At 42.6% G+C, this 26,961-nt stretch overlaps 1 protein-coding gene and 1 non-coding gene across 5 annotated transcripts in view; one reads left to right on the top strand and one right to left on the bottom strand.

Moving 5' to 3' along the window:
• LOC125763435 (probable G-protein coupled receptor Mth-like 1) overlaps positions 1-26,961 on the top strand; it is a 144,004-nt gene that overhangs the window by 84,298 nt on the left and 32,745 nt on the right. The window lies entirely within an intron of this gene.
• Trnat-agu (transfer RNA threonine (anticodon AGU)) lies at positions 7,718-7,791 on the bottom strand. The gene has a single exon. It is a non-coding gene; the product is annotated as a tRNA-Thr (tRNA).

The raw sequence follows: 26,961 nt of genomic DNA, 5'->3' as shown, positions 1-26,961 counted from the left end.
GTCCCACACACACGGGACACACGAATGACCCGTACGTTCGGGGGAAATTTTTAATTGAATTTTCACACATAGCCATAAAACCTGCCGTGCATTTCAATCGGTTACGTGACGCAAAACATACGCAGCCAAAGCCCAAGGCCACCGTGTCCATTTGCTGGAATGACTTTGGTTTGCGGTTCAGCGCTCTGTCGCACTGGACAGTTTCGGAAGTTTAATTGGAAATGGGTCTTGCAAAATTCCACCGTCCTTTCGCAGACAAAACATCCTGAGGGCAGTGTTTGTGCAAACCATAACGCATGATGGCGATGGGACATCATCTTGTTTTACCTTGCTCGGAACATCACTCATCAGTATGTCCTCGTAAATGTTTCTGGTCGCGTCTGGTGAACCCCTTCTGTTTCTCTACTGCTGATGGTCAGATTTTCCAGTTTGAGGTGTGATCTGTCATGGTTCTCATAAATCCTTTCATTCGAGTCACGGTCCTCGGCAGCACACGTAGTGGGAAGAACCAGATGGATGGATCAATATTTATAATTACATCGTGTCTGGAACCTGGGACACTTGTGCATACTTTTGAACTGGGAGGAAAAACCCATTTGTCCAAGATGTGACGAAAGGAAATCTTTTAAGACATCCATTGTATGAATGTTGTAGCGTTTAAAAGGGTATAGATATAGAATTTTATTTTCATTTTTACATTGCATTGAAAAATACAACTGCTATGCTTGTAGTTCTGTAACAGTTGTCTAGTTTAGGGTAATTAATTTTTCTCTATCTGTCGTACTCTAAATATATGTGCCTAATGGAAAGATATCTGGTATAATTATATTCTACAAAGAAAGATTTATTATGCAAGATTATGATCACAAGTGCACAAACATTATCCAGTAGCTATGCTACTAAAATTAGCAACGAAATGTATCCAATGCGTACAGTTCGTAAAGCAAAAAAGAGTGGACATGATAAGTGTCTTGAACGACCTCCGGTTGCCGCGGTTTTCCAAAAGTGGACATATCGGACTGAAACTGGTTTCAAAACGATGAATCCAACATTGAGATTTACCGATACCAATCAACGAAACACATCGCAATCTCACGTACATTAGCTGGTGTGAACGAATAGGAGAATTACCGGTGCTCAGCAGTTCCAAAATACCCAACCATAGTGGTAACTTCTTTAAACGGGTATATATGGATGTGACCACCAAGATAGCCGATGAAGATTATGATGCGGTTTTGAATAATTATGCTTAATAACAGATCGTGAACGGAATATTCACTTCGAGGAGAGATCCATATGATAGAAATCCATTTAAAGGCGCTGCAATAACGTTGAAGAGCTGCTTACCGGTCAAATTATAATGATCAAGTAGTCATTCGGTGATAAGTATCTGAGTTTTGTTTTTGTTTTTGGCGAGAAACTCGAAACCACCTGATAAGGTCAGTTGCTTTTTGGTGTGTTTTACGGCAAAAAAAAAATCAAACGACCAACTCTCCACAATCAAACCCATTGAATGCCACGGACAACTCCAAACCAGGACAGGTGAAAGGACACGGTCACTTTGAGACGATTAATTTTCAGCTTAATTAAAACACGAATAATTTGTGTCATTAGAGTTTGGTGCGATTAGCGATGAGAACTGTGGCTTCCCGTTGCCGTTTGAAGTAGCGTCTGAAAGTTGACGCACAACAATTCCTCAAACCGGTGACGACGCACTGCGGGATCTGTTCGTCTTTTCTTTTTTTACTTTAATGATGGTGATAAAAACAGCAATCACTAATTGACGATAAATGCCGAGCCGCGGTGAGGGCTTCTGGAATTGAGCAGCAGCAATAGCATCAACCTGACAATTATGGCAATGGCTGTTGCTGCCATCGCTGCTGTTACGGGATGCGTTTTGTCCGTCGCTTGTGTCGCTTTCGCTCTTGTGGTAAGTATCTGAATGCCCAGAACCAGAAGGTGATGCTACTACCATCCCGCCAAGCATGTTTTGCTGCAATGCGCTGCTAGTGAGTCTGGAGTTGGCCATCGGCAATGTACCGGTTGTCATAAAGCTTCTCGAGTTTCGGTTTGGAGAATGTTGGCTTCTCTGGAACTCACCAGACACTCCCGGCCAGGAAGGAATCAGGTTCGCTTTGTTGTTCACGTTGACGGTTTGCCTTGTGGAGCTGGATTCCAACGCATAATCAGAGCGTGAAGGATGTAGCGATCGGTGCAAAAGTGGTTCAAACCGATGAGTGTCGAAGGAATGTTTCAATTGCCACACAAGAACACCCGACCGTCATGCATCGCCATCCTTCTTGACGGGTTAAAGTGATCATCACTTCGTCCACATCACATACAATCAGAAGCATCTCCAGATCCTTGAACCTCGTAGAACGTAAGCTAAGCTTAAATACCCATTTCCTTCCAAGTTGCTTCAAGTGTCTTTGTCTAAGACCAGTAGCTGTCACTGTGGAGAATCGCATTGGGATGCGTTGTGAAGCATGGCATTAAAACTCTAACACATCTCAAACCGTGGACAGGTGATTTACGATTCTCTGTATCACTCCCAACGGGTTAACCACTCACTAAATCGTCCCATCACACTGTAGGATTTCCTGCAACTCCGTGACATCCATAAATATCGCATCTTGTCAAAACCGTGACGACAACGGCGACTTCGTTTAGGTCAAGCTACTTATGATGATCGGTTTAAACACACGTACAAGTAGAGAGGCGGGAAGTAAGTGCAGTTAAATGTCTGAGTAGGTTTATGGTTTAGAATAGAAGAAAAAACACTTAAAATGGCGAACCGACGTACTGGCGACAAGATCGATAACGACGGCATAACAACGCCAGTGTTTGTTGTCCCATGAGTCTTTATGAGAAGGAAGACGTGTGTTTGCTTTTCTTTGACTCGGGTTCAGCAGTTCCACAGAGTACCATTTTAAACGTCAGCATTTTCTTGGCTTCGTTCCTTCCAGCAAAACCTTCTTCCGCATGCAAAGACCAAAACTGTCATAAAGATCGTTAGTAGTGATCGTTGCAATCTCGAAAACGATAATAGACGATAATTATGATAATCTCTCGATTGAATTATCTTCGGATCGGCTAAACGATCTAACTGGATTGTGGATAATGCTGCAGCTGAAGAGAAATGTTAAACGATCGCACAAGATCAACCGGGTACGGTGGAGTCGACTGCTTGTTGGTGTTTGAAGGATGCTGATTCAATTAAAATTGTGTATCGTACACGCGTGTAGTTCGAGCAACGTTGGCTGTGTTTTGCTGTCAGCTATTTCCGAGGCGAAGTTTCTAATGGAACCGTGTAATGGTGGAATGGCTAACTAGCCAACCCGAAGAACCAGAAATGATTTATGACAAAACAGCACAGTGATGCTGTGTCGTAGCGAAGAACGAGTAGCAGTAAACGTGAAACAGTGTGCATACACACGGTTTTGCAAGTTTTTTTATCTTGTGTACCTTTGACGATAAAAGTCTGGCTACGGATGAAGGTGATGAAAGAAATCGATGAAAATCATATCGATATCGATGACAGAATCGCACAACGCACCGTTTTCATTAGCTTGAAACATTGTGCGGATATTGTATTTATGCGCACTGATCTCCCGATCCATAAAGCCAAACCCTAGATGGATGGTGCATCCTTTTCGAGATGAGTGCTAGGTTTCTCTTTTTGCTGACGTAAAAAAGCGACGTGTATGTATGATTCTGTGGAATTAATACAAAATTGAAGATTTAAGGCTTATCTGGCGGGGGTTTGTCGCGCCAATGTAGGCATAAATCAAGCGATCAAAATAGGGCTTTAGATGTTTTTTTTCTCTGCCTGACAGCAGCACCGAATGGATGTAGAAGAGAGTGTGAGAAATTGGATCCGGGTGATGTGTGCTTGAGAGGCGTACTAGAATGCGTTGGGACAGGCTCAGCACTGTCGGGTGCCGCCGGTATTAGAAATGCGCATATGATACGAGATTATTTATGCCGCTTTAACCACGTTCAGGTGATTGATGGCTGCGACAACAGACTAACCTGATGGGAAAGGCGGAAGGAAAGGAAAAATGATCTGTTGGGTAAAGGCAAGGTTGAAAATCCGCACCACCGGCAGGCGCGGCAGGGCTATCCACTCGGGTTTGGAAAACTGATCTGGACAGCAGCGATGATCTCCACCAGCATACACACTAACAGGGCCATAAATATTGACATGGAAAAGGTTTTGACACTGGTGTGTAATTTTTGTCCAGGGACCAACCCTATTTCCGCGACGCGGGGGCACATTTTTCCGCTTTCTCCCCAAAGCTTTGAACATGGAAATCAATTCCCCTCCAGCCGGTGTACGAAAACTTTCACTTAAAAATTCGTTGCACTTGTGGCTAGAGGGAAAGAATGTCTCTATGCGCACACACGTCTGCACGGGCATGGTTGCATTTATGGAATTGCATTACGTTTTCCCTCTACCATCTCGCCCTTCACACCCTCCCCTGTAGTAGCAACCATTTATTTGCCTATTTATCATAATAATAACAGTTTGTTTGTCGTTTTTCTTTCTCTCTCTCCATAGGTAAGTGATTCCTTACAAGCATCTGGTGGTACCCGAAGAAAGATACCTTAGAGGCAGGTTTTTTCCGCTGTTCACCTTCTCATCGCGCATTATGCATCGTGTCAGCTCCTGCAGGGTGTGCAGGTTTCCATTTTTTTTGCATACAACCGTGTGCAACCCTGAAGGTAACTCCGTCTCTGGCTGGTAGCCTTAGGTATGCAACTGTCGTCAACGGTGTAATGGTGCATCTCCCATAGTATCCAATGATCAGTGTGATCGCACCCGGGGTGAGCCATTTTGAAATGGGCAACGAATGTCTTTATGGTGTGGCTACCTACCCATTCATCGATGGGTGCATTCGGTAGGCATATTGCATTATCGATGCATTTCTTTTGTGGGGTGTCCTTTTACACTTTGTAGATCATGTGGCCTTGCCAAATTCTCGATGGGACATGCTTTGAAGGCTCTTCGCAGGTGATCGTTTCACTTTCGCCTTCTGTTTTTTTTCCTCCTAACGCCCGGGAGATTAATGATGGCCGGCGTGCATGATGATGACTGTGCAACGGAACATGGAACACGATTTACGACCAAACCCTAGCGTCGGCTCACACCGCCTGGACGTCCAGACGAGATGATGCATATTTCTTTTCTCGTGGAGTATGCACATTAACGTTGCATCCGGCAGCCTGGGATCCGAACCGGTGTGGTTGCCCGGTGATGGTCATGTTCGACCTGTTCTACAGCCGTGCATTTGACGTGTGCCGGTGGCAGACAGACGACGATGGATGAGTTGATTTCTGATGGGTTCGACGAAAGGGAAAAGAATCGCGCGCGTTGTATCAGTGAAAGTTCGTCTCGTTTTGCTTGCTCAAGGGAAGGAAATGTAACTGCATCGTCCGTCGTCCGTGATGAGCGAACCGGATCAGTAGGTGTTGTGATGGATGATGGTACGATTTGGCAAGCACATTAGGAAGGGATAGTGAAAGTGACCGGCGGAATGAGCGAAATCTTGGAGAGAAATTATGATTTTTAGATTGACGTTTGATTTATATCGGAAATCGAATGCAATCGAGATTTTATTAGAATTGAATTGCAAGCGTGATTAACGGGATGAAATATTTAAGCCATATGTCAGGGAAAGGATGGAGTTGAAAACGGGGTTAATTTGATGAATCACTGAATTACTTCTTAACTAAACCCACACGAACGTTTTCGTTCATAATTAGTGTAATTAGAAGCAGACGGCTAACGTTGCCGAAAGCTATCGCAAGAACTAATATGAAATTGCTGCCCAGCCGGCTTGAACTCAGTCGAGGGTATATTCAATTGGTTTTCCAGTTTTTGAAACACACGCAATTCCCGAAGACAAAACACCGACCGGAAGTGAGTGATCTTTAGCGCTCCGTCTGTGCGTCCAAGAATCGTTGTGGGTTGTTAATTTTCCCTTCATTGTAGACATGGAACAGTAGCCGGGCTACCGGTTCTTGGAATTTAAACGGTATGGCAATTTCTTGCGTTTGCCAATTTCATTCCCAAAGATTCATCTCTTTCCGTTCCTGTCACAAAGACTTTTCCAAAGGGGGGGAAGGTTTATTGAAATTAATGAATGAAATTAATTTAGTAAAGATCGTGTAGCCGACGCAGAAAATAAAGCCAAGCATCAACCAAATAATTCACTGCCCCAAAAACCTACACATATTCATATTTTTCGTGCTCTCTTTTCGATGTGTTGAGCGTAACTTCCACGCCAAAACATATCTGTGCATAACGCTGTTTGCTTGTGGGGCTTAGAATTCGCAAGAAGAATAAGCAAAGAGGCATTGTTTTGCTATGCTTAAATATAACATTATCGTTAAAACTTCACGGTAGAACGTGATGAAAATATGGGTTTAAAAAAAAAGGAACGCGAGTTCAAATGGCCACATGATGCAAGAGTTCAGGTCACCGTACATCAAGCTGATGAGGATATCACTAATTATAGTTACACGGCCGGGTTAATTCTCGCTCGAGCATCGTACCACAAACCCCGCCAGACATCAGACATCTTTAGCACTCGAATTTCCGGCCAGTGATGCCAGAAACATTGGGATGAAGCACAATTCTTAATGCAAAAATGTCATGAGATCGCAATTAAGGCGTCTATTTGGTCGTTTGTAGCTGGTTCCACTTCGAAGACAGTGTAACGTGTAACGCTTCAAATTTAATTGAAATAAAATCACGCCGCTACTGCCACGCAGATTGCACGTTGGACATACGATTTAGAAAGTACAGACACGTACTCAATAAGCGTATGCGAAAGGAAGTAACGCAATAGAACAAAACCACTAGCGCTAGCAAAGAAACGTGTTTCCGTTGGTGGATATCGTTCTAATTGAATTCGCACTCAGCACTGGCAATGGTTTGCGTTCTCGTCGTTAGTGTGAAAAACGACCGAATCGCTACATTGCCGTCCCATCGTGGTGACATATTCTTCATTGTATTCTCCATTTGGTTTGGTTTGGTGGACGCGCGAGTCTTGGCGCATGAAAACGCCCAACCAAAACAAACGAAGAAAAATTGCAGAAAAAGTTTTCGGTCACAAGAGTGGAATGAAATGTTCTGCTATTTCCAGCGAGACATCGTCTCCACGCAGAATAGAACATACCGACGGGCACATATCACATACAACACTGCGCCTACAACCATTAGTCGTCGTCGTCGTCCTCCTCCTACACAGACGTTCAAGCAACATCGATCTACTCTCCGCAGAACCATCGTCCTCCACAAGTATTTTTTCGCGTGTTTCCTCCCGATCGTGATCGACCGACTCCAGTGGGAGTTTGGTGATAAATAATTGCCTTAATCCGCGTGTTGTTTTAGCGTTTCCCTTTAGTCGGAGAACTGCTTCTGTTCTGTGTGGGGTGTCTTGAGTCTGAAGGGTATATTGATAGTATGTAGTAAAGACGAAGACCTCTTTTAAAGGTTGGTAGTTCGTAACAAACATGGTGTTCAAGCGGGATATCTTCTCTACAATAATGTCCAACAACCCACTCTCTGTTTTGCGAGAATATTTTTGAAATTATTTTTGCAATAATGCAATATTTTTAACATGTTTCCTCCTCCAAAAGCATGAAGTATAATTAGTATATTTCTAGTGTGAAAATATTTGTTGGAAAAAACTTCCGTTCAACAACAATTAGGCTCCGGCGAGATTCGAACTCACGATCTCCTGTTTACTAGACAGGCGCTTTAACCAACTAAGCCACGGCGCCGTTGTCTCTCTGGCAGGCTTAACGCCAATTAATGATGCATTGATACCGTTCGAACACATTGTTAAATGCAGATATGCATTCTCTCTCATGCACGCGAACGATAATGAACAGTTGCAATTGCATTTAGTATTTATTATAACATTCTCTTGTATACTGCAACATTGTACGGTGCTATAGAGCATGATAAAATCTGGTCCTTTTTAAAAGGATAAATAATCTCTGTAAGCTTCGTTCTTCTCTCCCTACAAATCCCTTTAATATTGCAAACGCTTGAACTTCGAGATTGCGGACACCTAGTACAGAGGGTAGAATGATTCATTTTCATATTTTCACATGATTTATCCGGAAATTTATAGCTTCGAAACCGTACCGTTGTTTGTTGCAGCTGCACGTTCGATACGCGTGCTCGTGCAATGTGGAAAGAGGATAGGTTTTGGTTTTGTCGTTTTCATTAGTAAAAAAGGTATTAAAAGGAACAAGAAGCAACAAAACGAACGAGAAAAGCAACATCCAATTTTCCTTTTGCGTATGATTTTTTTTTATCGAACGCTAAACGCGGTCGGTGGTCGGACTTTCGGTAGGTGGTTTTGTTATTTTTGTCGAGCAAAAAAGTTTACCCTCCATCGCTTTTTGTTGTCTGGCGTGGAACATCGAACGAACTTTTGCGACCTGTTCTCATACACACACGCGCGCGTCATGTACATGCCCTTCGAGAACGTCTGCATTAAACATTGTGAACGCAACGCATGCCGTGGAATATGATGATGATGCGGCTGCATCTGTGCAAAGAAGCGCATGGCAATGCTTATTTGTTCAATTTTGATCGTTTGCAAATTTATTGGCTCACTTTAGCAATCGGTTGTTTTGTTTTCTTCACTGATATTTTGTTTTTATTTGTATTTTCTTTTTTCCAATGTGCTTTGAATTTGGTTGCTTTGTGCGTTTTACCGTCAACCGATCAAAGGATTTTAGACCCGAAAAAAATGGTTCCAAATTCCAAAATGATAAAAATGATGAAACATATACACACCCTTGGTATATCGCCTGGAAAGAAGCGAACGTTGAAGGGCGATTAATTATGCTGAATTGGCAGAAAAGTATCCTTCCTATACGCTCGATTTTATGCCGGATCCGCTTTTTGTTGAGTTGTGAAGGATAATTAATGGCACTTGAATGACGGTAGGTGAAAGAGGACAACTGCAACGGTTTGATGTTACCCGTAGTGCGTGTTTATTAAACGTTGTGTCCAAGGGCTATGGCATGAATTCGAAGCACCCATTGCGTGTTTCTACCTTATCTAGCCTTTGTGTACACGTGGGTTGATGTGTGTCCCGTTCACTCACTTCCGCTTCCGAGGATGACTAGCCGTACGGATACACACCGGAACCTAGGATCAAACGTGCCAAAGTGATTGATGATGAAATGATGGATCAAATTGTCCTGTGACGATAAGCTGGTGAAATTTGCTTTGATTTACTCGGCAGTTTGGCAGGAAATTGGAGTTTTTGGGAGCGTTCATAATTTATCACCACACCATCAGTGGAATTGGCCGCTGTAATTAGCCTAAAGTGACGATATTTGGTGCAGATACCACATCAATGAAGGGATAATATTTGACTATTTATTACCGAAAACGATGTTATCTATCGTCGTGGTGTAATCCATTTGGAAAATATTGACTGCAATTTTAATGGAATATTTCCATTTGTGTTTGAAGGCGACCAAACAGACCGGAGTTTCATATCAGTTCAATCAATATGCTTTTAGTGGCATAATGTCAAAAAACCATTCGATTTGTATTTCAAACCGATGATCCAGAATATACAAAATTTAAACGTTATTTGATATATGGAACGGTTTTAAAATCACTTCCTTAAACTACTACCAGATAGGCAATGTTGTCCTCCTATTCTTATCCATCTGTCTGGACGGATTCTCTCCATTGAGCAAATATAAAAGACACAATCTGAATGAAAGAAGGAATTTGCATTTCCTTCGGCCTGATGCAAATCGGCATTAGCTCTGAATGAAATTTAATTCCATGTGCTTGCCCACGGGATTCGGGTCGAATTTCTAATGGAGGGAAGAATCACAAACACAGCTTCTACGAGATCTGACTTGCAAAAAAAAAAAAAAATCAAGGAAATGCTAAACGACAAACACACAAAAAAGTCTGCTCCACTACAGAGAGAAATCATGCGAGAGTAATTTAATTCAACTTCGGTTGCCTTGGCCTTTGCAAGGAACTATTGCACCGGGTTCGTTGTTTTTTTTTGTTGGGATAATTGTGGGAGTTGTCGGTCGGTCGAACAGAAATAAGCAACTCTCCCAGTATGAATGCGTTGCGCTTAATGACATAATCATTAGTGGCGAATGTTGGAACTGCGAAGAATTGAATATTGTCCTGTGAAGGTGGTCTGAGTTAATAATCCGGTTCCAGGGGTGATTGGACATGATGACGAAGAAGAACATCGGCGAGGACTTGAACTTGACCACCAAAACAGCGTATTCCTTCTGGAGGTGGACAGGTTTCTTTCGGGATTCTTTTATGGATTGTCTTGCAGAAATTAATCGGTTCATGGACCTCCTGCCGATGATGATGCAATGTGCCGACGAGAACGGAAATGCATTTTTATTGTAAAAAAATCCGGTCAGTTTTCGTGTTTGTTTTTGCTGTTTTATGTCTGGCAGATTCTTGCTAAGATTTAGTTTTGGATGTGAGATTTATGGTCTTGGTGGACATGTTTTTGTGTGTATATATTCGTATTTGGGTTTATGGTTTATAGTAACACATGTTATTTACCGAGAGGGCGATTCTATAGATTCTTGGGTCATTGTTTAGTCTAATACACTGATTGTGGATTCTTGACGCTAGATCTTCTTCCTAACCCAAACAAAAACACTAAACAACAGCTTATGGTTAGTTAGTTCCAATGTATGAAAGGGATCTTCAATTAAAATTTGAAGTCCATCGAACATTCATCGAATGATCCTCATAACCAAAAGTAAAGTTTGTCAGTAAAATTCGTGGATTGCACTTCTGAATGATAAAACAGCATCAGTTCAACCCCTTGTTCTAACGCTACCCAGATCTCCTCATACTAAATCTTCACATTCAACGATTCGTGATTCGATTGCGTGTGTAGCAACAGTTCTCTGTCCAAAATTTATACTATTTTCCCACACTCATCCATCGGATACTCTTCACCAGATTCAGTTTCCACTTTCGATACGCCATTTGTTATCATCCGAAAATGTGTCCCAACCCACATTTGCACTACCGGATGCGATGGAACACGGATGATGATCCCACGGTTTATTTCGGCCCCAGCAGCTCTTTTGAAGTGTTTATTTGGTTCGGTTTGATGTTCACAAACGCACTGCGCTAGAAGGCGGTGTTTTTGCGCAGCAAACATGCACAACAACAACCTAGCGGTGGGCGCGTGTGTGGGCGATCCGGAATTGAAATATTTGGCCAGTTTTGTAGTTTTGAATAATTGATTTTTCGTGCGGAAATTTCAATTCGTACGCAAGCTGGTCCTGTGGCGTGTTGTGTTGTGCACTTGCGAGTTGCTATTGTTTATTTCGTGTGGTTTTGTGGCCGGTTTTTTGGGGGAGTTGGTGTGGGCGTGTGAGCTTTTCGGGAAGCAATTTGTTTCACATATGGATGTAGGTATATTTTATTTGTTTTGCCCATGGGTTAAGCAAACTTGAAATAAAATTGTATTTTTATCGTAACCGTAAACCTTGTTTATGAATTGAATTGAAGAAGTAAAAAACTGCTGGATGAGGTTTAATGTCATTATAATGATATCGTTCCGAGGGTTGAATTGTGTTTATGTTTTTATTCGTTTTCAAATCGTAACATGACGAATTCTTTCGATCAACGACCAATTGAAACGGTTCTAATCGGTAATCTAAATGTGTCATCTAAATAATCACCAGTCGATAAACTGTAATCAGAAACCGATCAACCATGGTTAAACGGTTCGTCGATTTCCGGTTCTGCGTTTGCAGTACCATGATCTAAGCAAGCCTCCAAATCAAATAACACATTTCCAGATTTACGTGTGTTTCGAGTGGTTCGCAGCAGACGGACGATCAAATACGACACCCCGTAAATGTGGAAACATCCTCCCCTCGAATCAATTTCGTCTCCGCCTTGCTTTGCATTGCGTGCCGGAGGAAATTTGATACGAAAATCGGTGCCCTCCATTCATTACACGAATGACAGGATCAATAAATGTGTTACTTGAAAAAGGTGTCACAAACTCACACCATCAGATCGGACCATACACGAATGGACAGTATTTTGCGGTGCGAATATGCGCAAAGAGGCAGACAGTCGTGTCAGGAGGGAACTACGAACAGGAAAAAGGGAAAAGCTCTTCGAACCGTATCCGATCGGATAACAATCGAACATGAATAATCCGAGTGTTACCGGTTGTGTTTGTGTTGTAATATCGGTTTTTATATACAATTCGACACTTTTGCCGTCCTTTACAGCTGTGTCGATGTGCATGTACTTCACAGAAACAAAAGCACGATTCTTTGACGGTGCTTCGGAACTCAATAAACAGAGTGTAGGGTCCTGCAGGGAGGACTTTTCGACAGCTGCTTGTAAGCGCGTAATCATCGGATGGTAGTGATGTTGTCGAAGCTCCCATCGTGGAGAAGCTGTGGTGGTGCAAAGAATTGCAAACAGTTCGTCAACCAGCCAAACACGGCTGTATCGGTTGATCTATGGAACACCATGACAACGGATCTAGAAGCCAATGCTTACTGGTGAACACAGGGTTACGTTTTACAGCCAGGATAATCAAACAATGCGTTTGCAGTTAACAACGATGGCAGAAAGGAATTGCGGAAACATGCGAAACTACCAATAAAAAAGTTGGGTGCTATTGGGTGTCTTCCTTGTTTCGGTACTTCCGGTTGCCTGTGTTCGTTCCAGCCCGTAACAGATGATGAGATTCGCACGCACCCAACCGTAACGAACGAAACGTGTATGGAACGAAATAACGTATCCTTCAGCCATTCAGGACATTGTCATGTGTCCGGAATGGAATGGACAGTGAGGCCCAAAAATGCCGACAGGCAAAAAAAAACTACCTCCACAAAAGCGAACATTTTTCCTTCAAGGCTTCAGCGCTCCGAGCAAATTGTTCCGAGTTGACTGGCAACACTGGCCCAGCTGTCACGATAAGCAACGTGTTAGCAACGCCTGGAAGGTAGGCTACACGCATTGCGTTTCTCACGTTGTCTGACACTCAACGTCGTCAGTTGGCGGAAGCTGTGATAGTAGTAAAAAAAATGCAATACAGTGTCACAAGTCTTCAGCTGGACGGAATGGACGCACCCGAAATGTGACACTAACACTCGCACTGACAGCTAGTGGTAGATGAGCTATATTAGGAAGGAAGGAAGACCACGCATCACAATGTCTAACGTGATTGTGTGACGCCCGTGGGATAGTGTTAACGTACTCATTCTTAGAGTGGGCCATAAAACATGAGCATTAACGTGTGGATGCCGAATGCACTCGGGACTATAGTCGTAAGCTAATATGTTTATGCTAATGTGGTCGAAATGCTAGCGAAGATTGGGCGACAAATTTGATGAGCTTTTCACACCCAGCTGTCATGTCACGGGAACCACGTGATGGAACGTGGTACACCCAAGGAAAGCACTATCGTTCGTCTTCCTGTTGCGCCCTGCTCAAATAACCAAATTTCATCGCCCTTTACGCATCGATGCGCATCGATTGAAAGGGTTAAATGGTTTCTTATTGACCTGCCGAAACATCTCTGTTTTTAGGGTTAATGGACGGCCCCTCATGGGAATGTATTCAAGGAATGAAGAAGAAAAAAATCCACCACCCAAAACGATCGATTGAGACGATCAGTGTACGTTTCACTTTCCATCTACCAAAGCCATAATAACCCGTTTTTTAAGGTCGAATGCCCTCTCATTATCTCGTTATCTATCGCGTTTTCCGCGGGTATTCCGTGTCGGAGGCTCCATCTTTCCGTGCTTGCATGTGAAACGAAGAAACCGTTCATTTAAAATGAAGGTTTTGAGGATGTATTGCCGGATATCTTCGAGGGTGCAATATATCACTGTCGGTTGCAATATGTGCTGCTGACAAGAGGGCTAGTTTCGGTTCTATTTGAACAATCTATTTTTTAAAGTCATTACCGGTTTAATCATCCTTGCATTTCACCTTCTTTTTTGTTGTTGAACGATAATCATGCTTTCATTTTTCATCAATTTATCTCTCATTTTCTGATTTTGTATGACACAAGCAGTCCAAGGTAAATGGCTTAGTTGCTAGACCAATCAATTGAACTATCTTTATAGATGGAGTTGCAGAAAGTATGAAAAACAACGGAAAGCAAAACAAAAACATATCGAACGTAGGTGAAAGGGTTTGCAATGCCGTGTTCCTAATGCTTTCTACCGTAATAGACTTCAGATCTGAAGCGTAGGATTGTCTCTAACGAGCCGATTGACGATGCTTCCTAATGTCCAGATATTAAGTACCCTACTTTAGTAAATTGTTATGACATGTGGAAGTAAACAAAGGTTGTGTACCATTACGCGCCTCTACAAAAACTGAGCAGTTTTATCGCATTCAATCAATTCCATCCATTGCAGCAGAGTTTCTGTTCGTCTCTGCTTTCCAAGTCTTTCAAGAAACTTGTAGTTAAAAAGTTAAAGACAAAAGACCTATGAACGGCACCTACCTTTGGATGTTTCTGGTGACGGATGTGACTGTGACACACGCCGCAGGATGAAATGGAAAGACATCACCATCGCCGACGGTCAAGTGGGACACTTGGAAAAGCAACGGTGACAGTTTGGGTCACAAAACTATGTGAAAATAATTACCTTACCTATGGTGAGGATAGCACACCGCTACCGTAATGGGATCTAGCAATAACGATCACACACACACACAGACAAAAAACGCGACATAATGACACCAATTTCTGTGCGAGATCTACCGAGAGAGGTTAGGGCAAACATGCGACAAACCCACGACATGTTTGACGCCTCGCTAGTTTGCGTCGGTAACTTCCCTTAATGTTCGTACCATTTTCATTGCCTGATGGGGGGGGGGGCTGCACTTTGGGGACAGCAATTGAGGAAAGGTCGGGAAAGGTGTCGAAATGTTCCAGGAAAATCATCACTCTCGGTATACGGTCCCACACGATGTTAACGGTATCGCCTTTAAATAAAAAAAAAGAAGTGTTTTTTTCCTTTTCCAGTTTTAACACAAGTGCAAACGAAGAACATGCCTTTCCTCAGCTAGATGGAGTCAATTTTGAGTAAAAAAGAAATGGTTAACCATAAAATATTTATCATTTTAAAAAAGCACCTTCAGCAGAACTCGCTAACCTCCTATTGAAATGCATCATTCTGCCCGAATGAGAAATGAAACATGACAAGCAAATTTCACTCGGTACAGCTTCATCCCAGCTGTGTATTTCATGACATAATTTATGTGTTGCATTTAATCTTCCCGCTGGCATTAGTCTGTTGTTCTGTAAACGCCGTACTGTGCTGCATTCACACGCAATTCATTCCCATCGCTGGACAAGAGAGAGGGAGAGAAGTAGAGAGTAGTGAATAATGGGAACTTTATCGTATTTCCGCTTCATTTCTCAACATGGCAGCCGCATATCAATTCGTTTTTAAGGTTTTTGTTTGTTTGTTTGGAACACGGTGTCCATGTGTACAGGGTTCTATTCTTTAGCACATTGTTGAAAATTTGGAATAATTCAAATAACTGAATAGATACTTCCCTATCGAATAAAGAAACATTCGACCAAAACTCAAAAAATTGTACGTCAACATTACACCCGGTCTCGCCATCCTTGGATAGAATAAAAAACTTCCTGTCCACATACAGCGGACCTTCGACATATCCTTCGACACCAGAACGAGAATGTAAAAGTTTCTAATCCGCAACAAAGTCACAACATCACGAATCACGGGTGTTTATCCCGTATTTTGCTGGTTTGATGTCATTTTTTTGAATGCTTGCAAGGAAGGTGTTGCTGTCGAGGAGGAGAAATAGTACACGAAAAGATAAATCTGAAACATGAAACAACCGTTTCGAGGTGTCTTGTTCACCACCATAAACCCACTAACGCCCTTGAGAACTAACTGCCCTTAGGGTGGTATTAGAATTCACACCACCTGCCTCTATCACTGGGGAAATCCGTCTGTGTCCTTCAAAACAACATTTTCCAAACTGTGTTCTGTCAGTTTCGGATATCCGATTCGCACCCGGCAACAGCTGCCGTTTGTCTGATAATTCCACTCAATTATGATAATAGCCAATCGTGAGAGTTGTCGTCGTGTGGCTCTCAAACATACACATCGAACAACATTTTCCGGTCGTTGCTAATCCTTTCCAACTGCCAACATACCGTGCGGGAATAATTGTATTTCGGTCACACTGGCAAAGGATTGGAGTTTTACCAAAAAAAACTAACAATCCCCCTAATGCTCCAATTTTTTTTATTCCCAATCCCGAACATCAAAACTTTCGACTGAATGTTGTGAAAAGAATGGGGAAGCACTTTGAAGTGAGTCGCAAAAAATAAGCTGATGATACTTTTCCTTCAGCTGCAGATGACAAACGGCAACGATTGGGGATGACACATTTTTGGCAGCATTGGGACTCTGTTAAACGCATTCCTTTTTTTCTGGTTTGATTCTAAATTCACAACTCCCCTTCCCACTCCAATGCGGGTGCAGTCACCGTTGTGAACCAGATTTTCGATGCTGTCCTCCAACACTCCAACTTCGTTCGACAATCAGTACGAGCGGAGAAGCGCCCAGATGCAACAAGACCTGACAAGTACGCCTGTCACCATCACCATCATCATCATCATCATCATTGGCAGAACGGTTTTTGAAAGCAATCAAATTCAATTTGCATAAATTACATTGTTCTAATGGATTTCATAAAGTTTGTTGGTTTTCCGGTGTCGATCGGTTTTGGAGTGAGGGCACGTTTCTGTTTGCAGTGCAAATGAAATTTGATAAAAGCATCCATTTCGATTCCGGGGACGTATTTTGCAAGGGGTGGGATTGTGTTGAACGAAGGATACCGTAGGTCTGTATTTTCACGGATTATTATCTTAAACGGTTGCTCGTGTCCGTGCGATTTGAGTGAGTTAATGGAGCGAAGTGGTACATCTTGTCCAAGCGAGGGTGAAATGATTGGACTATGTGTAAATGTGACACGCTTTTAGGTGTATAACAACGATATGCTATATTATGTAATACTACCTGATGATATTACAATTAAGGATTTTTTTTTATCGCAAATTTCTCTTTGGCAAACATAAGCAAATTATTTAAGAGATGAAATGTTTGTTTATATACTGAATTTTAATTGAAACCTAATCATTTTTTCCCCTATTATTTCGTTTCAGGTGAGTTTTTGGTGACACTTTCCATCACTCTATCACACAGAACTTCTTCTAGAAGAAGTTGTTAGCTGCAAACTCAAAGAAGCATGACGAAATTAATGTATTTCGATGTGTTCCATTCCGATTACGCATTAATTCCGTTCGACTGGACCGGATCCGATGGTTCCCGTTCCGAATATAGGTTAGCGAAGTGATCGACTGTTTACCGACACACTGCTCAATCGCGACTCAGTACAAACTGTACCGGACAAACAAAGCACGATCGTGCTCGCGTGAAATGAAGTCGCTGGCCATGTCGTTACGTTACGGCGGAGGACCGTGAGTAAGTTTTTAACGGTTTTTGAGTTCACTGAACAGCAGCTCGTCATCGAGACGGACGGAGAGACAGTGCAACAACCGGTAGTCCGTGTGTGTGTGTGCTTCTCAGTATATCGCTAGAACCGGATCAAGGGAAGAAACCACGTGCACGTGTTAAATGCCTCCGGCCATTTGGGTCAGCTTACGTTTTTCTTCTTTATTTGTTTCTTCCCAGCTACACGTAAGGAATTATATTCTTGAAGAGGATTTTGGGGATGGTTTATAAATCGATAATATGCGAAGGTTCTAATCGCTTGATAGATTTCTTATCATTTTTTGGTCTTTTTTTACGGATTGTTTATCATGAATACTTCTTCTCCTTAACTGGGTAACATCGTGCTAGTTTCACATTGCAGTTCCAGAGCACATTTGATTGATATGGATCGAAATAGTCCCTTAAATTGAGTGCTGACGCGTTGTCATCCAGCCAGCCGTTGTTTGATCAGTGATAGTGCACTGATACGGCCGAATCAGAGATGGGAACACCGAACGGGATCACACCGGGGTAGTTTGTCCTACCGGTTCATTGACCGCGCTACACGTGTGCAATGAAAATGGTCATCGTTCACATGCTTGCAGTATCGTAGAACGGGAACATGTCACTCACAGCGAGATCATAATCCAACATCAAAAACAATTTCCAATCCTCACTTAGAGACGACAACACACACACACCGAGGTTAATTTTTCAAACGACTTCCAACACAAACTCTCGGATGGTTTGTATCCTTAAGGATGATTCGGAAGCAAACACAGGGAAAACAGGTCCCGGTACGAACGAAAGCTGCCACCCCGGGAGTGTTTGACTTTATCATAATTAGATTTTCCAATTTGGCCCTTTTGCCGTGGATGTTCCTGATGTTGCCTGCATTTCTGCAATGAAAAGATCAATATGGGTTGTGACATTCTTCTGCCCGGGACGAGTGCTTCGCATGATGATATGTCGAGTGCAACCTTCCCGAAGTGAAGCACCATTTTCATCATCCATCACGTTTGATGTCGCTGTTTGGATGTTTGGCTGAGATCCTGGCATCCAGAGCATGTCACGCTCGGGAACGTTATTCCTTTAAAAACGCGATGGTTTGTTGCTTTGATAAATTTTATAAAGCATTCATGTGTGCGCTTTAAGGATGATTTAAATCTGAGCGTCAGGAGCGACTTATCTTACGTAAAAACTCATGCGCTTTTCACATAGAACACTGACAGTTACAAATAGTTACAAATTATCACCTGCTCTAAAGAAGTAAACTAATGTTTGCATGATTTAACGAAATTGATTTAAAACGATCCATCAACACAGGGGCACCTTCTCCCCACTACCGATAAACAAACACCACTGCAAATGACCGTGAAAAGTTCAAGAGTTAGAAGTGCACCATTGCCCCACCGGTATGTGTGACGTGTATCGTTCTTCGTCACGCAAAATTATGTACAGAAATAATGCGCCACAGCAGCCAGCAAAGGGGCAAAGACACTGACGCCTCTCGTACCTTTATCTTTTGGACGGTTCTGCACAGTGTTTATGTTTTGCATATACCCTTCCGGATGGCGGAGAGAGTAGTTTCAAGTTTCGGTTCGTTTGCATACTTCACAAGAAGTAGCTATGTTGAGACGAGGTCTATCGCACTTTGCCAAACGGAGCTACCATTAGAATCGGCAAACATGTTCATTCATCTTGAAGTGTTTGGATAATGTTTATTTTTGTCTCTTGGTTAAAGTCATTCTTCTTGACTTTAATTTTACACTCCTTTTATGCACCCTGCCTTATAGATGTCTTTTTCGCCGTGAAGAGAACCTTTAATGTTCTCAAACCAGCCCACAAGAATGGTTTATCTTAAACACATTCAGATCGCGTAACTGTCAGTACGATCTGATAGAGCCGGTGGAAGGAAAACATCCCGACCCATTTCCACAGGATATCTCCAGTGTCAGATAACAAAATTGAGGAAGAAAAATATGCAAATCGGTTGGACAGAACGTGCCTTTGGTTTGGCAGCGGCACAGTGGGTAGTAGTAGTCCTATCGCATCCAATTCATCGCTTGCGCCCGAATGGTATGCAAATGGCCGTGCATCATGTCGGGCCATGTCAAATGGTAAGCGGAAACATCTTACCAGGTTCTCACTAATTAGTACACTCTTTCAATTCATTCCTGTGTCACCGTTCCGTGGGCAAAACGGCTTGCGGATTTTCCGATTTTGAATATACGACTGTTCAGCTTTAATCGACTGGCTCAGTGCCAAAATGTCCTCCATTCGGGACATAGTACCACCGGCCCACCCTCACCAAAGTGTTGATTTGGCAAGCTTTATCACCGGAACGGAGCAGCCATACACTGCGTGTGAAACTTCCGGTCGAGTGTTATGGAGAAAGTCGACCAATTTACAACTTCCATTCACGAAGCTTCCGGTGTTGGTCCGTTACCCGTCCGTTTGTAGAATGTGTCCACGACAGTATTTCGCCGCCTGTCTGGAATTGTACAGCCAGTCCAGTGTCATTTCGGTTCGCAAAAATTTTCTCATGATGCAAACGGAATGCCAAATATGTTTCTGTTCGAGAAAGTCACATGTAAAACCTTGCGAGAAACCGCATTCAGAAGAAGAACTTTTTGTACTGTTTTCCCGGTTTTCCTTGCCCAGCATGTAGGGACAATTTCCCAAACACTGTTGCTTGGGTTTAAATTTTGTCTGCCTCTTAAGCGGAGTGATTACGACAGCAAAAGGACGGAAATGGCAAGAGGAATTCTCCGCTCTTGCCACAAAGAGAAACCGCCGAGAAGGCCCTGTTGGCTACCAGTCGGTGATCGACTTTTGTGTAAATAAAGACGCACGTTACACGTTCGACGATGCAAAACCTCGACATCCGATCTGGCTGGATGAGTGCAGCGTTACGAGTTCACTGTAAAGCTCTACCCCCGGATACGGTACATCCAGAGAAATGAAAACCATGGACCCTGGGAAACCTTTGCACCTCTACTCGCTCATGGTCATTTCTGTGGAAGCAGAGTGCTAATTGTGAGCGAGCAAAAACGGTCCGCCTGCAGATAGAGCTAAGTACTTTGAACCTGTGGGTGCATCCGGATGTATCGGTTGCTAATGGTAGTAGGGCCGTTGTTTAGATACTCATTTACACCAGCTCAAGACCAAGATATACACTGGTGATCCACTTTTTGCGCACCGAACTGTGGGTGAACTTTCTTTCTAACGTTGTTTAACACCAAGCGTGATACTCTTAAAGTCATTTCGCTTTGGTTCGGGAACCGTTTATGCGTGGGGGTTATGTTCGGAGAAGCCTTCCCTAGCCAAGAGGAGAAATACAAAATGTTTAGCAAGTTTGCCCCATTAGCATGCCAGTGATTAAATTACCATAACCGAAACGAACAAACCTCGTCAATTTGAGCTTCTTCGGTCTTTGGAGCAAACCAAAAAAAAAGTCATGGATACCCGTCAGTGCCTCGCACACGGACGTTCATAAATCAAAACACATGTCACCATTACGAGCGGAGGTTCGTCACCCGATCATACGTCACCCCGTTGTGGTGGTTGTGATTTAAATAAATTGAAATTTGCACTGCACCCCATCTACCAACTGACAAACAAAACTCTGTGAAGGAAAGGCACGCGACCGAGATTTGTGTGCCGTTGTTGTCGACCGTGTCCGCGATTTGGATGCAAATTTGAGACATACTTTCGGGTACAACAGGGGAGTCGATGGTACTCTGTGTCATTTGTGGAATTAAGTCACATCTTTCTTCAATGAAAAGCTGTACCACCGTAGGTTGTCGTCTACTTTCGAGCAGCATTCAGGCTTCTTCGCGATCAATCATGGCATGTGCAGCGCCAGCACGCGGTAGTGTATGCTAACTTAATTCAATTAGATTAGATTAATCAAATTCTTATTCAAACTGAAAGTGAACAGTCTGCCCTCTCTGTATCGGTTGGAGCAAATGTTCACCAGGAATTGTTCGTCACGAAGTAAGAAGCTCTTGTCTTCGATCGATTTGTTTGTGCTCTTATGTTTTACCATTTCCAGTACCATCTTCCCTCAACTGCAACGGATGGACGTACTTCTATAGCGAATAATTACAGCTCGACCGGCACATAACCGCACATCGCCGTTCAACCACATTGAGACATTAAAGTTAATCGGTAAACTGAACCCCGCTACCGTCCATTCCTAAAGGAAGGAACACAATATCTATGGTTGGTTGGATGTGTGCACATTTCCGGTCGGAATGCAATTTACTTCTCCTTACCGGCTTATGCATCCACATGCCATCGGTTCGTTTGACTTTGCCCGATACGATACAATATCGACCCGGTGTGGTGGCCATCGGTCTGGTTAATTGGATTAAAGGCAATTTCACTCTCGGGTGTTGATAATTATTTGCAAATAATCTAATTGTTTTCAATCGGGAAACAGAGGAACCTTCTGGAGTCTTGTGTGTCGAGTGAAGTATGAATTTCGGTATCGGATCAAAGCGATTTTGTTTCTTGTGGTTTGTAAATGAAAAATACCTTCTTTTCTTAGGTCAGTAGTTGATTTTGTGAGCTGGTAAGAGATTAGAAATTTTGTAGATTATTTATCTGTTTCAAATCCCTAGGCTATATTCTTCAAGAAACAGGATGAAAAGATGTGATGCAATATCGATTGAATGTAGCACTGGAGAAATTTTCACTTTCACAGTGAGCTACCAAAGCTATGCGTACAATGTTGTCGAGAGTTGTTGGAACGATTTCTTTTTTATAGGACCCCTCCTCTACAAATAGGTTCCTTTGGAATGGGAGAGCGTTTCTCTTTCATCTGAAAAATTGCATCAAACGTGAAGCAGGAAACATTCATCATTGGACCTTTCTGTAACGGCCGATACGGTGGAGATCTTTTGAATGGTAGCTTCCTTGGCCGTTGGGACTCTGATTTAGCATTCGTACTAAACCACGAACAGAAAACGGCAGCTACATCGCCAATAATATATAAGATCACCATCCATTGAGCATCCGCTCCAGGGGGAGATGGGAATTCGGGAAGAGATTTTATTGGGTCTACGGCCATAATGTATCCACACAACGAACCGTGACCTTTCTCTTGAAAGCGGGTTCTTTGCTATCGCTGTCTCCTCAAAACCATTATTTCCGGTGAGTTGAAGAAGCAAAAATCAGAAATCCCCAGTCTGCAAAAACCCTGACCTTCCTTGACTGGCAAACCGGGTTCGAAAGCGAAAGCCCTTCCATCCAACCAGCAGCAAGCGAATGATAAACTTAATACACAATACAGAAACGATTTCTGTCCAACGATCACGAACTGGTGGAGAATTCCTTTAAGCCACACATTTATAGTGGCTATAATTTTAATTTTATTGTCACATTTTATAACCACCAATTCATCGCTGTCTGGTTCTGGATATTGTGTGCTAGGCGCAAACATTCACACCCGGTAGAACGTTGCAAAACTGGTAGGCTTCGTGTAGCTACGCAAAAGTTCCGGGAAGTGTCCGGGAATAAAGTGACGGTTAAAAGACGACCCAACTCAAATCACTGCGCATCAGCTTCAATAATGACCCGTGCCGTTTGTAGGAGACACATAAACATTTCGAAGCATCCGTTTTGTTCTTCGGTTTTAAGTGCTTTAGCTTTATCGTTAAAAACTAATTCTAGCAAATTGTGGTTGGTTTTGCAAATTGTTGCGTCTCCATCGTCATTTTCTCTGGAAACCACATTCAATGAGTTAAATAACTAAATATCACATATCTACAATGAGGATGTTTTCATTTTTGAAAGTCTTCTCCAGGAATGTGCTCTACTCAATTTCGTATGATCTCTTCAAGGTTCATTCTTCAGGTCTTTCAGTTGTCTGCGAAGTGTGAAAAGAGAAAGTGTTGGTTGCATAACTGTTCTTTGCCGACGAAGACCCTTCAATCTATCATTTTTATGTCTCGAATTCTTCAACTTTCTTGACTTATGAGACGCACTAAAGCGGACGAGAAATCTCGAAAGTGATACTTGATGCTACTGATTACTGCTCTTGATTGCATGTTCTTAGACGCGCCATTAGTGTCATCGAAATACAAAAAAAATCCTCCAATTCAAGTTCTTTGATGTGTTACATGAAACCGGTTTGAGACACACTGCCGTTACGATCGCCAAACTAGCGGTTCTGGGTGCTTTTTCTTCTGAACCCTTCTGAGCAAACTGTTCATTTCGATTCTCCTTGATTTTTACATCTTCTTTCTCTGATTTCACTTTTTAATCAAATTAAGATTCATGCACGATGCTGTTTGAACTTTTTTGGGAGGATGCGACGGTTCTTGAATTGAACTGGTTACTTGTTCCCGTCACGCTTTCACTATTTTTGACTTCCATCATTTTATTCCACAATTCCTACCAGCTCGTTAGCTTCCCAAAAGTCACGATATGCTGTTCCGATGCAGCATAGCTTCGTTTCGTTCTTCTGCCCTTACGAGACCCCAAACGAAATTGACCGTAAATGATGAGATTTAACGGTTCGTTTACTGTCGGTTATTGAACTCTTTCTGCCGCTTCGCCCGTGCCGTGTTCGTGCACCTGTGGCAGCCAGAGCGTGATCCACTGCAGTCCAACATTGTACGGTAAGATGTTTGATGGAATTTTATAGAAACTTTAATCTTCGAAGCAGCGTTTCATAAAGCTCGGCGAGAAGCAGTAGAATGCATATACGTTTAATACTATTTTGACAAATGTGTCCCTGACAAAGAACTACAAATTGAACAATAAAACTTAGGAATTTCATGGCTGGTGAGACCACGCACAACTCTGTCGCTTAGCGTCGAGGAACTTTAATGGTACAGATCTTCATTTAGGATTAAAAACGCCCTAACTGCAATGGTACCGATGCGGTATCCTACGCATTCTTCATCCCACGTCCATGTTTTCCAAAACCGGACTGGCCATCCGCGGGATCAAAATCGTATCGTAAATGAACACGTTTCATCGGTTGATTTATTTCGCTTTAATAGCATCGATTTTAGACGATCATCACGATCGACGATCGACACTTAAAAGGATGTGCAACCAGGCGCATTCCTGTGGGCAAACGGATGGAGATGATCATTCGCTTGAATGGGTTTATAATGCCTGAATACGTTCCTCAATCAATGCCGGTTGTTTTGAATTTTAAAATAATATTGACAAATGTTTGGAGAAAGTTTGTGTACAGGAATATCTGTCAAAATAGTACTTTTTCTACTGTGCTATGCTACGTTACTGTTTTACTGTATTTTACTGTGGAATTATCCGTTCCAAAAGAAGTTACAGTTTGTAATTGATGCAATATTTACACAAATCAGGAAAAAGAAGTTCTATTTTTTACATTGTTTGTTGTTGTTGATTTCCGTTGTTTTATTCTGTACGTGCCAGTCTGCAACGATACTTTTAAAACTTTTTTTAACCTAAAAATGCACTACATTCCCATGCTCTGGTTATTCTATTTTTCCATTCTCGCTACTCTTTGACATGGACACTAGCATTCTTTTGTGCACAGAAATAACTTTTGTACGGAATTGTGTTTGTCGCGGACATTTTCTGTTGGTTGTCGGATGGCTACACAATATCCGCATAACTACCGAAATGGGGTAGCATGGAAGATGTTTGGTCAAATGTAAAGAAGAACCAAAGATAGTAACTTCCCTCTACACCCAGGGCATGTTGTTTACATGCCGTGGGTTAACCGTAAGCATAACGGGCAACGGAAAGGAAAGTCACCCCCATGTTGTAATGTCTGACTTTATGCATGGTGTTGCAGCTGCAACTGCTGCAACGCCAGCTTGTGTAGTGTGCAGCAAAAGGATAAGTTTTAACAGGAAGAAATAAAACTGAACGCTTGAGACATTGGCTACGGAAAATCGGTGACTGTAACGATCTCCTCGAGGAGTGGAGAACGCAGCGCTGGGTAAAATAAAGCACTTGTGCCGATGGTCTGGCCGTCCGTGCCGCGTGAAGACTGTTTTCGCTTTTAATTAAAACTTGTACAATTTTAAAATGTTTTAATTGATAAAGCTCGACCCATTCCCTTCGGTTAAAGGGCCTCGGGCAAAATCCAGCCACGCTCGGGCCAATAGTTTTTAACACCACCTTGCGGGGAGTTGGGGAGAAGTTTTCTGTTCCGCAGTGGAAAGGGATTTCTTTTTAGCCCTTCCAACAATAAACCCATGCTGTAGACGCGTGAAACGAGGCATCCCTCTCGGGGAAGGAAGTTTGGTCTGTCCTGTCTGTACTCGCCTTGTCAACCACGTGCCTCTTACCACCCGCACGATTTGTGACAGCGAATAGCGCGACAATTAGAGAATCTGTTTCGTGAGTAAATACACACAGGCGTGAACTGTGCCGGGGAAAATTTAAATTAATTAATTCGTTTACTTAAGATCTGGGTATGCAAGTACAGTTTGCTGGCTTTGCTCTCCGAAGGAATGAAATACATCATCATCATCATCATCAGCATCATCATCATCATCACTGTGAACAACATCCCACGACAGAACAACCTACAACGTGATCCATTTCACTGCCTCATCAGAACGAGGATTGACTCGCTACTTGTTGGTTGGAAGTTGTTACAAGTAATTTGAGCCAACTCTTCCGTTCGTGCCCCCAACACGGATAGTGCTCTGAGCGGGATGAAGAAATGTCTCGTTAAAATGACACCACGGATGAATGAGTTGAGAGTTTATTGGACCAGAAAAGTAAGGTTTCTTCCATAATCCTCTGCCTCCAGGGGCGGAGGACGAACAACACTTGCCAAATGGTCCCCAAACGACTGGTAACACACCAGAAAGTGTTGAAAGTCAATCTTCATTGTTGGGACAGTGAGTTGGAACTACACGGTAAACTTGTGATTGATTGCCGGTTGTGTTGTACAACGGTGGTATATTTGATTGTGGCAATTACAGGCGTAAATGCAGTTGCTGTTTGTTGCGTCTGATGAATAGAAGAAAGTTATGCAATTTGTTACTGTGAGCACTGTTTATCAGAACAGTTGAGGACTATTATGTACTGAGCTTGGTGATATTCTTATTTGAAGAGTCATTATTACCATCAATTTAGAACGATCCATTTGAGTTGTGACTTATCAAACTTGTCTAATGTGGTGTGAACATTTATAATAAATTTGTCTACAATTAATTAATTTTCAGTTTTAGAATAGCTCTTCCTCTAGTGCTCACTACACAATCGGTGTAACTTCCCTTGAAACCTTTTTTTCTTGGCCAACCGTCATTTGTTGTTTCGCACCTCATCGACGTCGTGTAGAGGTGTTTCATTTGCTTGCCGATCGAATTCCACTTCTCGTGCACTCGTAATTTGCCGATATGCCAAGGTAAGTCGTTCAGCCCATCG

The sequence above is a fragment of the Anopheles funestus genome, chromosome 2RL, assembly GCF_943734845.2.
Source record: "Anopheles funestus chromosome 2RL, idAnoFuneDA-416_04, whole genome shotgun sequence".
Lineage (NCBI taxonomy): Eukaryota > Metazoa > Arthropoda > Insecta > Diptera > Culicidae > Anopheles > Anopheles funestus.
This window is presented reverse-complemented; position numbering and strand designations above follow the sequence as displayed.